The sequence below is a fragment of the Cyanistes caeruleus genome, chromosome Z (assembly GCF_971803275.1).
Source record: "Cyanistes caeruleus chromosome Z, bCyaCae1.hap1.1, whole genome shotgun sequence".
Classification (NCBI taxonomy): domain Eukaryota; kingdom Metazoa; phylum Chordata; class Aves; order Passeriformes; family Paridae; genus Cyanistes; species Cyanistes caeruleus.
In genome coordinates, this window is record NC_141732.1 from 66,073,370 (window position 1) to 66,088,280 (window position 14,911).

A 14,911-nucleotide genomic window follows, 5' to 3' on the forward strand; every position below is an offset into this window, starting at 1 on the left:
GAAAAAAACCCTGTATAAATTACTCAGATTTTATTGTCACAAAAAATTAAAAATTCTATGATCACCAGAGGAGTTGTCTGTGTGCATGGTTCTGCGCAGCCTCAGACTTCAAGCCTCATCTCCCATGCTGAGGCAAAGAGAGGCAAAGAGTAGGAGTGACAGGCAGGGGTTTTGTTCTGACTGCTGGACAAAGAGGAGTAAAACACCAAAAATTTGTCCCAATTTATGTTAAAATCTTAGCAGAGCAGAATAACAAGTTTATATGTACATTGACACATTGCTTTTAAAGTTATCTGAAAATACTATTCCTCAGACCTAATCCAGACTTTAGAACAGTACCCAGTGCCATTAATCAGTTAATTTGTTATTTTTGTACCTGACACTAGGAATAATCTTCAATCCGTCCCAGTTCCTCAGACTGACATATTATGGCAAAGTCCTAATGATTCAATTTAATAAGTGTAAATTAATTTTCCCTTTTCCCCCATCCTCTGATTCAATTTCCCACTTTCTGGTAACTGTTTTACACACTTTTAGCTCGATCAATAATGTTATGAGTAGTCAGAGCACCTGACAGATGACAACATCTTTGTTATTTAAGGAGGTCTCTTATGACATGGGACATCTACTAAGGGCTTTTTCTGGGGAAAAAAATAAAAAAGTAAAAAAACCTAAAATTTTATTTTATAATATACTGCAGATGCAGATGGAAAGTGATGTATTACGTGAAGTACTAAACAAAGAAATAAATAACCAGCTATGGGAGTATTTTTTTCCTTCCTGTCACAAAGCAATCTAAATTTTAGTATTTATTCTAGAAATGTCTTAGCCTCTTAGAGGCAAATTATGCATGAAATAATGCAATTAAAAATGAAATAAAAGATTTAAATGCAGCCTCGAGAGGCATCAAATGGCACCACACTGTCTCACTCTTTACTGCTGCTTAAAATGATTGCTCAATTTATAGGAAAATCTTTCCATCCTTGCTCTTAGAATCCTCTGGTTTTGATGGCACTAATCATAATTCAGTTTCTCTGCTCCATGGGAACATGTCAACATTTTGTTTGTGCTCCAAAATGAACAAACAACCCCATGACCAAGTATAGTGTTATTCTTTATGCAAGAAGAATAATCTTAAACCCTGATTTCTCAGCCGGTTTGCACCAGCTTTTTCCTTAGAAGACATTCTTATAGTCGTTCTGAGACTCTCAGTTAGTACTTTTGTCACTGGCAGCCTTGGGAATGGCTTTTAAAATTACTGATGTCACCACTAGGAAGTAGAGAATATCTGGGAGTGGTGGATGCCATCTTCCAAACTGCTATAAATGTAACATCTCCAGCACTATAAGTGGGAGGGGTGAAAAAGACATACATTTGCAGTGGTGTGACGTCTTTCAAGGAGCCAAAACTACTCCTTCACACTAAATTGCTAGAGGTTTAATGACAGACATGTAACACCCAGAAACACAAGCAAAATAAATGAACATGTTTTTCTGAATTCACTTGTCAAAAACAATGGTTTTCACAACCATTTCATTTGGGAAGTTTCATTTGGGAAGGGTAATTCATGGCAAAAAAAAAGAGGAAGGAATTGGGTCAATTTTCAGTTCACAAAACTTAATAGTTTATATTTGTCAACTGGTACATCAAGGTCATAAATAACCTCACTAAAGTCTCTCTGATGGTAGTAAACTACATTGCATAAACACAGAAATTTATTTTCTTGACAAGAACAGAGATCAATCTATGGAAACTTCTCTTTGTGGCTGTGAGCAGTAAAGGGTTATCATGACATCAGAATAACTTTAGACAATGCATTTGCAGTGTAGAAAACACTCTTTGAGAGGATGACAGATATGTGACTGCTGGCTTGAGTACCTGAAATATCACAGAGTAATGTCAAGATTTGTTATCACACTAAACTGTGGTGCTAAGTTTTTAAGAATCAATCTCACAAAATCTCAGTGGCAAGTTTATGAAAAAGAGCAAAACAAAAAGATCCCTACAGAAGAGATTTTCAGAGCTTGTTATGCAGGAGGTCCAAAAAAGATTCCATTGATATCATCAACATTTGAAGTAGCCCACAAAGTCAGATTTTACCATTTTCCTGTAGAATTGATTGACATATTATTTACTCAAAGACTTGTCAACATGGGATATGCCAAAGAGGATACACTGTGAACATGACCATACTTAACATGTCCTCACTTGCCTCAAAGTTTCTGTTTTCACGACCTGCTTTCAGTGATCCAGAAAGCTTCTTAAGTCCCCGTGAAATGGGGTAGTAGATGTTTTCTGCCAGCAATAGCTCACTGCAACTTTGGTCAGGTTCCAGTTCTGTAACGCTTGAACACCATCACCTGACCATTCAGAGCACTGCAACCTTCCAAAATGTGTGAGTGTTCAAGAAAATGACAGAAGCAACATCTCACCTAGCAGAATAGTGAAATTGACTTCCCCTTCTCCATAACAACAAGGACTTGCTTGGTGAGTGTAAGTTTAGCTGGTATTTACAGAGATAATGGAATTAATTTTTCAAGGGGTCCACTTTTTTAGCAAGCTGCTTAAAAGAGCTGAAGTAATTTCACTGTTGCAAATGTTCCAAACCTAATTTTTTCTGCAAATATTCACTATTAGATTTTTAATGGATTTATAAGGTCCCTTCCAACTCAAACCATTCCAGCATTCCATGATACTTTACGTTGCTGTTATAATAGTATTTAAAAAGGATAGAAATTCGTGCAGAACCCTTTAGGAAAGACTACTAATGCCATAGTTAGAGATTTTAGGCCTAAAAGTACAGTAAACCATATTAGTATTTGCCAATAAGCTAGTTAATATGTTCCAAGTACAGATTTGAATGTACAATGAAGACAATATACACAACCCTCAATATCTGAGAAGTCTTTTGACTCTTGCATATGCCAAAAAATTTCTTTGCTCATACAACATTTTCCATATCTGTTAAGCAGAATATTGCCTTGTAACATTTCTCTTATTCTGAAATAGGCCCCAGAATGCTGCAGATCTCCCACAGTGAGAAAATCTAAAATGCAAAATGGAGAGCATTAGGTTCCTTTCCAAGCTGCACATAACGTACCCCTCGCCCAAAGTTAATGGAAAAATATCAGTAGTGCCAAAACAGCATTAAATTTCATTGAAGACAGGAGATGAAGCAGACAAAATGTGATGATCTGTATTACAGAAATGATAGTACAAAAAGTATTAGGCAGAGAATAAACTGTACCTAAACAGGCATATCAGACCATCTCAGAACATTGTGTCAGGTTGGTAGAAAATAACAGAGCTCGTGTTAACAAAAAACATTGAAACAAATGCATCTGTAAAAGAAAAAAAAAAGAATAAAAATTCTATGAGTTACAGACTTCAGAACATCTGTGCGGCAAATAAACACTATTGGCTTGTGGCACTTAACCTTTACAGGCCTATGGAACCAAAGCAGCTGAAAATAAGAATTTGGGGTTCACTACAGACACATCCAGAATTGTGTGAGTGGCACTGAAAGAACATAAGAATGAGAAACCTGACCTGCAGATTATGGACTACTCTGCAAAGGTGAGTGGAGCCCAAGATAAGATGTTTTGTAAATGCTTTATCAAAGACTCTATATGTAAATACAAAAGCAGATTATATTGTCTTTGATGGTAGAATTTGATGATTTCTGAAGAAATGGGATGTTTTACAATGACTCATATCACAGCAATGAATCACAATATATCAGCAGCTGATCATGCTGGCAGAATTATGCATGCTTGCCTTAGATGTATGTTAAATATACAGATGTAAACTGCCAGATAGGAATAACAGAGGAGACAGGGGATCCTACAGGGTTGGGTTCTTCAGTTCCATGAAGACACTTTTTCTTACCCTCAGAGACTAAGAACAGAATGTGTGAGGATTTGGTGAGCCACATGGAAGAAAAAAAAAAATTGTAGTATTTGCAGCTGAGGTTCACACAGGAAACAGCATCACAGAATACAGTCAACCCTGAGACATTACTATCAGCATTTCCCTTCTACTGTTAATTTTCCTGCAGAAACGTTGCATTGGTCCTTTCCAGAAGATCTTGAAGTGTTTCAGCTAGATTGAAACGCAAAAATATAAGGAAAGAAGAACTGCTACAGTCTTTATACAATCAAACTATTTTAAGAATTGAAAAATATCCAGGTAGTGTACATATGAATGCAGCTAATCAGTACTAATATGGAAAAATAATTTGAAACTATGTTTCTCAAGTATGAGATTTTTCTGGGATTATGATCAGAATTATCTACTTTTCTCTACAGAAAGTTCAACTCTTCTGAAAAGACACTGATACAGGCAAAAGACACTGATACAGGTATTTTCCAGGACTTTAGAATCCTGTGCTAGCAGTCATGGTAGTACTTAGGGCAACTGCTTTGGGCTTCATGGGTAAATCCAGTATCATTACTGAAGTCATTACCAACTGCAAAGCTCATTGTTCTAGAATTCCAGTGATCTATTAAGAAAGTTTTAGTGTAATACTTGACTATTTTTTGGACACTATTCAGGGTCTGCCTTATGTGAGCTGAAGTTCATGGTATCATTACACCAATCCTTTAAGTCATTCATTGTCCCTTACAAAAGCAAAGGAAGACACATACTCTAATATTAGAGGTATTAATTTCTGTTCTATTTTATCAGAGCTATTTATTATTTTTTCACTGTGTGTTTTGGTGGGTTTTTAAAAAATCCTCAAGGCAGAAGTGTGTTCTGAGGAGAATCAGGAAGCGATGATACTATTTTTACTACTATTGCCATTATTTGATACTAACTGTAAGTATTTGTGTTCCTGGCTTTAAGATCTACTTCTGAAACTTAAGTGCATTATAATTATTTTATTGTTATTGCTGTTATTATTCCTACTGTTTCGTCTCTCAACAACTAACTTGTTGTGCTAGCTACTGTACAAACAATTCAAGTCATCACCAAACTCCTTCTGCAAAGGACTTGGCAGCTGCCAGCATGCTGCAAAACCTTAGGCAATGCTTGGGGCACTTCAGCTGAGACTACAGAGATCAAATGCACGCTGCCATCTTAATCATTCATATTTTCCATGTTTTAACAGAGAATATCTAGTTCTTTTTGTAATGTGTCTCAGGTGTTTGGCAGTAGCTGAGCAACAGCTGCTTAGGAGCATTCACAATATTTTCCATTGTTTTGACTGGACAGAGTTGTGAAATCTCCCTGCTGTTTCATATTCTCTCAGTATATGTATTATGAAAACTCAGGAGCACTCTGCTGATTTAGACTTTTCATTTTGGTCTGCTGGGATCCAGTTTGCGTATGTTCATGCTGAAATTTAGAATCAGAGGAGTTTTTTCAATTTATAATGATGTCTGATTAATGTTTTCTGTTCTTTTAAAATAGGGATTTTTCACTCTTCCTTTAATATTGACTAAAATCCTGAACCACTTTCCTTATCATTTGTAAACTCTGCCTCCATCTATATTGTTATCTTCCAGTGCAACTGAAACATACTCTATATAATTGATATTAAATTACAGTCTGTATTTCCCTCTCTCATCCCATGATTTAATGTGAATGTGGGATTAGTGTCTTTAGAAGACATGCGAGCTTACCCTTTCAAAACAATTATTTGATAAGGCATACCAAAGCCTGCTTGCTTTTTACACAATGCTGAAAACAGGGTCTGTATGCCTGAGCAGAAGGACTGGAACTTAATCAGACATGCAGCCCCTAGGTTTCTGTACCCTTCTATATTTACAGCTTACCTTAAGCATACCATGATGGTATCTTTACTTGTTCAAGTTATATTTTGTTTTGAGATTGAGGAGAGTACAGATCAGGGAAGAGAGGGGAAAGAGAAATAAAATAAAGGGAAAGGAGTGAATTAGAGTAGATGAAGGCATGCAGGAAGACATCAAAGTTGGATAAGAATCAGTCAAGATCATGTTTTCTATTAGCAAAATTAGACCTGGAAGGAGAATTAAAAGGCAGGAACTGGAAACTGGTTATTTTCTTGTAAAAAGATTATTATGAAAACATGAACAAAGGAATTGTATTCATATGGTTGCCAAGAAGCTTGCTCCTAATGGATGCACACCTGATATATCCACATGATACTTCAAAAACTCATTTTCTCTGAAACATACTATCTGTTTTCTTTTTGTATTACAATTTGAAACCAAATGAAATTTTGAGCCAATATATAAAATAATTGTTTTCATAGTGTGCACAGGACCTTGCATTTTAGCAAAGCCAGATCAATTTATCGAGGCAGAAACTACCTGCTTCCTTCTTTTACCAGTCAGGTTTACCTCTACATTCCATTCAAAAACTATGTAACAAGTAAAATATAGATTTATAAATACATTTACAAGCAAAACTATTAAATCATTCCTTTTTTATACTCAACAGAAAAACTTAGATTATAATGGGTATTGAAAATATTTCTTCCTGCCATAACTCAAACATGAAAGGAGAATAATTGTAAAGACTGATATCACCAGAAAGAGTTCGATGCATTTTAAAGCAGACCTATAGCTTGGTAAGAAAATTGTGATCTGACACAAGTGCATGTTTTTCTCAGTAGACTGTCTGCAGCAAAGCCTGGTAGCACCTATACAGAAAAGAGATTTTTGATTCTTTTCTTATTTACTCCCATTGCCTTCTGGCTAGAACAAGAATGATCTGATGAACTAAAGACTGAATTAGGATCATATGATTTGATGAATTCACCCTCTCTTAACTTACCTAATCCCATTTATTTTTCTAACCTCTACAACATCCTGCGGCAATGCATTTCATAATGTCATTGTGAGTCATGAGGAAAGCACTTCATTTTTTATGTTTGATTTTGTATACTTTATTGTGTGCCTTGTGGTGCTTGTTTTATAATAATGATGAATCATTTCTATTCACCTTCTCTATGGTGCCAGCTTCACACAGCTTTTGTCCTAAAGGATGCTTTTTCCACAAGCTGAAGCGTTAAAGCCTGTTTCATGTGGAGCATCTAGTCACATATCCACCCTTCCAATTATACATCTAATATATCTAATATCTATTTTATCTATTATATCTAATATCTAATTATATCTAATATATATATCTAATATCTAATTATAATTATATATATTTTTATATTATAAGATATGTAGAACTCAGTATCTGAACAGTATACAGACCATAGGTTTCACTCTGAAACTCCTTCCTAGTAATTCCTGAAATTTAATTTGTCTTCTGGACCCTGAATACAGACCTCATAGTCTCAAAGGACTATCCATAATTACCCCACAGTTTCTTTCTTGTTGAAAGTAATTTGCAAATAATGGCTTGTTTTCTCACCTTTTTATTCATCTTTGGGGAAAACCTTGTCTCATTAAGAGCAAATTCTCCTGTGGAAAAAAAAAATTAGTTACTTTTATAGAATTTGTTACCTATGGGAATTAGCCTCATATGGGAATATGTATAGGAATATTTTCATTAATTTTAGTACCACTATACTTGCAGTCCCTCTAAAGATTCTGCCTTACAGTCAATGGACTTGGACTGGCCCTGGGCAAGTTCTGTACATTTGAACAGTTATCAGTTACTTCTAGGCCGATGTCTGTGGTAGTAAATTTGTGAGATAATAATTTTACCACTTGTCTAATCAGATGACAAGAGGGAAAGGCTAATGAAGAGTTTTGTATAATTAATACTGTGAAAAATAGACATATCCATCTTACCTCAGTTCCTGCACAGCAAAACTCATTATGTTTCTCCTTGTAAGTCTTTTAAGCCTTATAGATATCTTTTAGGAAAGCATATATTAATTGGATGAAAACTGCAGACAACTTTACCCCTTTCCCATTGGTTACATCTGCTAAAAAATTGAGTGTAATTTTGTATCCTGTTCATCTCTAGGGGTAAAATTGTCTTCATCTTTCTCTGCCACACTCCTCTGTTGTTTTTTAGCAGATCTACTTCCCTGTTTCCACCAAAATAGCACGAACACTACACAGAATGGGAAATAATAGCTATTCAGACCATTACAACCAGACATGATTTGTTTTTCCCTGGAAGGATTCCTTGTCCAATTACTGCTTTCAAACATGTTGCAGCTGATGTTATGGAACCTTGTGGTGTTAGCAACTATATATTACAAAAGACTTTAAAAATCAGCACAGATTTCAAAACTGAACCATGCAGGAATCTGTGGTAAGCATGTCTAGAGGAAGAAAATGGACGAGGCTTTAAAATCTATTACAAGAATTACTAGTTTTGTTCCTAGAGAAATTTAAAAAACCATCTTTTTGCCATTGCAATTTATCTCCAAATTAATTTAGCCAACTCTGTAGATAGAATTGGCCTTTCTCAGCAACACATCTTAAAAAATTTTGTCCAACAACAGTGATTCCAAATTGATTTTTAAAAAAATAATTATTACCTATACTGCATATTTTTTATGCTGTCACATGCAGACCAGGTACAGGACAGAATGTGTAATACAAAACAATGCATGAATAGCTATGGAAGAGGAGGTAACAGCAACTCAGATCCCAAGACACTAAGCTTGAAGACATTTTTCCTTTAATATATGTTGAAATAACCTGTGGTGAAAAAAACAGCTGTAAACTCAAAGTGGTTGGGGTTTTTTTCCCAGAAAAACAAAGTATCTGTAAAATAAGGGGTTTGTAATAGGAAAAGAAATGTGTTTTGTGTAGGCTAGAAATATGCTCACAAATGAATGCAACACAGATTACCCCCTAAAGGGTTTGGTGGTGGTACATTATATTAACTTACACTACTATTTGGGGCAGAAAAAACAAAGGAAAGGTGACTTTGGGTGGCATGAAGACATGGTATATTAATTGGTTTATGAAGACTGGTATAATTAATCCTCAGAAGACCTGAGCAGTGCAGGAAGGAAAAATAAAACACTCTGAGTGCAATATTCATCAGGTATGAATTACCAGAGGCACAAGTTTACATTACATGAGTATTGGCTGTACGAGTGGCAGTAACAGACCTACTACAGGGCTTGGATGTCCTTCTCACAAAGCTCTGAGCTGCATTGTAGATGGTCAAGTTTGGTCCAACATTTTTACAGACACCTACCAAACTCAAGAACTGGTTCTGGTTCAAAGCCTGAGTTTGCACTCAGCACTAAGCTCTTTGAGGAGAAGTCTTGTTTCCTAGAGTGAAATAAAAGCATTACAAAACTGCTACCAGAGTGGAAAATCTGACACAAAAACTCTAAAATAAAACATTAGAGATGAGCATTTCAATGACTCTCAAGGGTAGCTCAACGTGCTGTAGCACAATTTTAGGACACTGACCATCTGCATCCTGAAGTCTTCCCCAGTTCCTATTTTCCTAATGCCCTGACAGAGTCCTAAGAATCCTTGAGTATCCTTGGAAGCAGAGATCCTTAACACTGCTGGGGGCTGGCTGACTGCCCAGCAGACAGAAATTTTGGAACATAGCCTCCTCAGCTGTGCATTTGCAGTGCTTCTGCTTGTCTCTAGTTAATATTAATTCACAGAAGACAATATGTAGAAACATAGACTCATATAATTAAATTGCCATGGGCAGGGACACTTTCCACTAGACCAGGTTGCCCACCAACCTGGCCTTGTGTATTTACATGGATGGGCCATCCAGAAGGTGTTCTTAAACTTTACTGAATTGCCACTTCTCAATAAAATTGCTTTTTCTTCCAAATATTCCTGTGCAGTCTTGTTTCTGGGGCAGTAAGAAATCAGATGTCATGATGTAAATCAGCATCTAACTGGCTGCAGCTGTCCATGTTCATCCAGAAATGATAAAAGTTTAGAAATCAATATGCTGAAGTCATAAAGAGGTTACAGAAGGACTGTAAGCAAAAAGGGTTTTAAAATGGAATTTAAGGTTCCCACAAATCAGCTTATGAAAACTTCACCCTTGATCTTTGGACAGACTGCAGATCTTTTCTCGCTAAAGAAGCAGTGGGAAGCAATCTAACCCTGGACATGGATATTCAGACAGTGCATGGAGCCCACTGTGCTGCTGACAGGAGGACACCCTTTTGATATATAAACTAAGCTGAAAAACAAGTCTAAGAAATGCCCTCTTCCTGTGTTTGCTCGTTTTCCATTAGGGTTTCCTGTTGCTTCTCAGCACAATTTTCAAGATGAAATGTTGTCGTCTCTGCTTTATTCCATCTCCATAACCAGAAATTTTGTCTTGCAAGGACTTGCAGTGTGATATACTTCCATTAATTGCCCGTCCCAAAGAGCCAACTGCTAGGCAGTAAGCCAGCTCCCAGAGTGGCAGCACCTACTCACTGTGCATGGCAAACCTGACATTTTGGCTCTTTTTCTGAGGAGATGGTTCCTTTCAGACATTATCAGAAAAACCTTGCTGTTTATCTGTTTCTTTCCCTTACTTTTCTCTGAACTCAATACCTTATTTAGGAATAAAGTAATAAAAGAGAATTGATGACCTTAGTGTCTTTCTATGATTATTTAAATACATGTTTAAGTGAAGGACATAAATTTGCTATGATGTGCCAGAAAAATATTTTCTTCTGCATGAACCTGCATAGTACCTTTTCAAAAATGGTAAGAAGCTCTGGCCAAAATACCTGCTCCCCAGTAGAGAAGTTCCCTTGCTGGTCAGTCTGGAGGCAGGAGAACAAACTGGAATTTTCCTAGGCTACATAATAATGTTGTTTAATTGTCCAGTGCCAGCATACAGAAATCTGCCACAAATTAAACATTACTGTGTCAGACATGCAGATGCCCTGAACCACAAGCTGGCCACTGCACGCTCCCTTCCACCAGCCTAGTGCTACTTCTGCCTTTGCACTAATCACATTCTTTGCCTGGATGTGCTGTCTTTCTGTGGAACAGCATATATGCTGGGGCCTTTACGCCAGAGGAAATTTTACTCCTCTGCCTCAGCTGCCCTTTCTGAAAGACACAAAAATAGTTCCCTTAACAGTACTGTAAGCAAACTTTAACGTAGTTGATACAATTCGTAGCTGTGAGATTTAAATAAAAGAAATATCCATTCATGAACAAGAGATTACAGTCCATCAAAGCATTGTCACAATGAGGGTATCCCATGAGCCAGCAACCATTTCTAATTAAAATAGATGAGAGAAAAATATATGGTAGGGATTTTCCTCACCTATTTATACAAAGTATTTAACATACCACAGTCGTTGTGTTTGGAAATAATTTTTATTACCACCAATCCAGCAAGAACACCTGGCTAAATCGGTGTCCTTGGAAATATGCAGAAGGAAGTACATGGTCTCTGCAAAAGCTCCAGACAAGCAAATGTTTAAAACAAACAGGTATATCTACTCTTATGCCCTGGATATCAGTTCCCAGCAGCTAAAGATCATTTTTGGTGTTAGTCACTTTTGCTGTCAGTCTAGCTTCCCTATCCTTTTGTCTATGTATCATTTCATCTTTGTACGTGTGAAGAGAAAAAACAATAAATCAGAGGAAACACTGGTGTAGGACCAGAGAGTGCTTGGGAGTGGCTGTCTTTTAAATCACTACCTTTTAGTTACCCCATGAGATGTTAGTACATTTTGGCAAGTAAGATTTGCTAAATGTGTATCTCATGTGTACTTCTCATGCTGACGTCAGGACCAGTCTTTCCATGGCAAAAACCCTGCTCCTCTTTGCCAGGATTTAATACATACAAATGTGTTCTCATTTAATAGTTGCTGGCATGCCAATATACAGCTTTATTTTTTAAAGATCGTTGCTAGTGTTCTTTCCAAGTAAAATAAAAATTAAAAAAAATCTTATTAAATAATTTTCTTCTAAAGTGTAAATAATATAAAATACAGATGTGCAAATTATAGGCCATGTTGTGAACCTTAACTGGTATATTTCTGCAGCCCTACTCTAGATAACATCTCAGTGAAAGGACAACCCATATTCTCACACCAAAAAAACATGGAAAGAAACTATATCATATTCCAAGAGAATCAAATCTCTCAAGTCTCATGCTGAAGGAACATGTAGAAACATCACACATTTTTGGACTGCACATTTCCCAGACAAAAAAGTAAATATTCAGCTATTCACAAAGATAAATTATTTTATCCTACCCTAGTCAAGAAGATGTATTGATGTATTAGGTGTGCCTGGCCAGGTCTTGGTAGTGATGGGTCTACAGGGGTGGCTTCTGTGAGAAGCTGCCAGGAAATTCCTCCATGTCCAACAGAGCCAATCCCAGACAATTCCAAGATGGACTTGACGCTGGCCAAGGCCAAGCACATTATGAACTACAGTAATGCCTCTGTGGTAATGTATTTAGAGAAAGTGAAAAAGTCATTGCAGAGTTGTAACTGTGGCCAGAGAAGAGAGGGATGAGAATATGATTGCAGAACAACTCTGTAGACACCAAGGTGAATGGAGAAGGATCCAGAAGTGGAGAAGGATCCAGATGACAGAGCTGAGATTCCCCTGCAACCCCTGCTGCAGACCATGGGGAGGCAGCTGTGCCCCTGCAGCCCGTGGAGGTCCACAGGGATTCAGAGATAGACCTGCAGCCTGTGAATAAGACCTGCAGTGAAGTGAGTGGGTGCCTGGGAGGAGGCTGTGACCCCGTGGGAAAGCTCTAGAGGAGCAGGGTCCTTGCAGGGACCTGCAGACCCGTGCAGAGAGGAACCCATGCTGGAGCTGGCAGAACTCGTGCCCCTGTGGGGAGCCCACACTGGTGCAGCCTTTCCTGGAAGGACTGCACTCCATGGAAAGGAACTGCTGCCCATGGGATGGACTCATGTTAAAGAAGTTCATGGACAATTATCTCCCATGGGAGGGAGCCATGCTGGACCAGGGGAAGGACTCCTCTCCCAGAGCAGCAGCAGGAGCAATGTGTGATGAACTGACTGTAACCCCCATTCCCTGTGTCCCTGCACTGCTGTGGGGGAGGAGGTAGAGCTGGAAAGGATGGAAGGGTGGGGGAAAGATGTTTTTAAGGTTTATTTTATTTCTCATTGACCTGCTCACTTTTATTAATAATAAATTCAATTAATATCCCAAAGATGAGTCTGCTTTCCCCATGACAGTATAAATCCCTATTCAAGCCAATATTAACATCAAATTCAGATAACAGGAACTAGACAGTACTTTTATAGAGATTATGCTGGGTGGCCGCAGGCAAATATTTCTACAAACAATGAGCAGAGAAGGCAGGTGTATTACATATACTCTCTTAGGAAAAACTGACATTTTTCATCTCATTTTCCTTATTAATGATTGCCAAAGAAGGCATTGGCTTTTATGAAAGAATAATATAGTTTATCACTAGTAGAAAACTCAGTTCTACGATTTGCTTACTTACACTGAGATAATTAAATTTCTTATCTTCTCCACCAGGAAGAAGAGACCTTGTGAGGGGGACACACTGCTGTCTCACCCTTTCTTTGACATGACATTTCTTTTCCTGGCTTTGGGAAATGTCTTGATATCCAGTCTTCTACAGAAATTCTAGCTGCCTAGATAGGATGCTTAGGATACTTACAAATTTGAGAAGCAGGTTAAAGCAAGTCCAATGAGAATGATTCATTTGAGTTAGTTTTATGAGAAAAGGACAACAATAAAGATAGCCCTGTCATTTATATGGAAAATGAGTGGGCATATAAAATGGCACACAAATTTCACTACCTGCTGAACACTACCCAGAATCCATTCGCTCACTGGTATTTCTGGTGGAAAACACACTGCCCACACACCCACTTTTCTGCAGATCTTGTTTTATTATATTATTCTTTCACCTTTCATAGATTAACCTCCCTCTCTCCTGGACTCTTCTACTGACAGCTGGTGTTGGCTGAGACTGTCAGTTCTGAGTGAGGAGCTGAAGGAATGGATCATCAGCACAGTGCTTGAGCCAGATTTCCTCTAGGAATGCTTGCACTGTCAGTGTTGCAAGGAAGAGCTTTCCTCTCGGCCCATGCAACTGATGACATAACTCAGAAAATATTTGCTTTTACTGTACTAGTTTTATAAGCTGAAGAACACTTTGCATTTTGTAAAAGATGCACTCTCTGTGCTTTCAGTTCTTTTTGTTTATTACAGTTTATTACATGTGTGGTCCTCATCTTCTTTTGGTGCAGTGTGTTGGGCATGCCTGGTTTTCCATGGGTTATGAACTGAGAACTGCTGCCCTGCACCACAAGGAGGATAATGGAAAAGGGGTTCTTGTAACAGAGGGAAGAACCCAAATCCCACATCCTACTTAGGATAAATCACTACCATCTGTTCCTACGTCTTTGACACAAGACTTTTTTTTTTCCTCTTCAGAAAGAAGTTTCTACCCTCACAGTTACAGATTCTTAGTACTATTTCCCTTAGGTATGGCACACTGTAAGCATTTCTGTAGTTTTTCAGGCTGATCTCTCTCAGGACTGCTGTGTAGAAGACAGGCTCTGACTTGAATTTAGCATGCACACCCATATTTAATGGGAGTGTGCAGGAAAGGGTATAGTGCATTCATCTCACATGGCATTGATGAGAATCCAAATCTGATTGAGATGAGCAGAGAGTTTGACAAGTCAGGCTGTTATATTTTTGCTACTGCAACACTGGTGTTAGATCTCAGAAGTATCACTCCCTAAGTCCATCAGGGACTTCACACATTTTGTTTTATTTTTCTACCAGCTGACCTCATTTACACAGGAGAAGAATCATTTGAACAAAAGCTTGTGTTTTATGGCTTCTCTGGTAATGCAGGAAACTTAGCCAGGTTTTTTGATGCTGGGCCAGGGCTTGTGCCCCTGTGGCATGGCCACTATTCCTGTGAAATTCCTGTAAGTGTATACAAGAAAAGACAGAGGCAATACTGTCTGGCTAGTACTGGGAAAAGGGAGGAGACAGGCTTCCAACCCTCAGGGATTGGCCAGGAAATAGCCAGG